Raw genomic sequence first — 381 nt, 5'->3', positions numbered from 1 at the left:
CTAGTGAGACTGGTGGCTTTTCTGAAAGAAGCTTCGTTTGGTTCAGAGGTCGCTAACCAGTGCTGAATGCTGCTGAAGTTGCTCTCAATTCAATTCAATTCAAAGGGCTTTATTGGGCTGGGAAACATATGTTTACATTGTCGAAGCAAGTGATATAGATATAAAACAAAAGTGAACTTAACAATAAAAAATGAACAGTAAACATTACATTATGTCTATATACCGTGTTGTAACGATGTGCAAATAGTTAAACTACAAAAGGGAAAATAAATAAATATAGGTTGTATTTACAGTGGTGTTTGTTCTTCACTGGTTGCCCTTTTCTCGTGGCAACAGGTCACAAATCTTATTGCTGTGATGGCACACTGTGGTATTTCACCC

The sequence above is a fragment of the Oncorhynchus keta genome, chromosome 4 (assembly GCF_023373465.1).
Source record: "Oncorhynchus keta strain PuntledgeMale-10-30-2019 chromosome 4, Oket_V2, whole genome shotgun sequence".
NCBI classification, from domain to species: domain Eukaryota; kingdom Metazoa; phylum Chordata; class Actinopteri; order Salmoniformes; family Salmonidae; genus Oncorhynchus; species Oncorhynchus keta.
Note: the sequence above shows the minus strand (reverse complement) of the source record.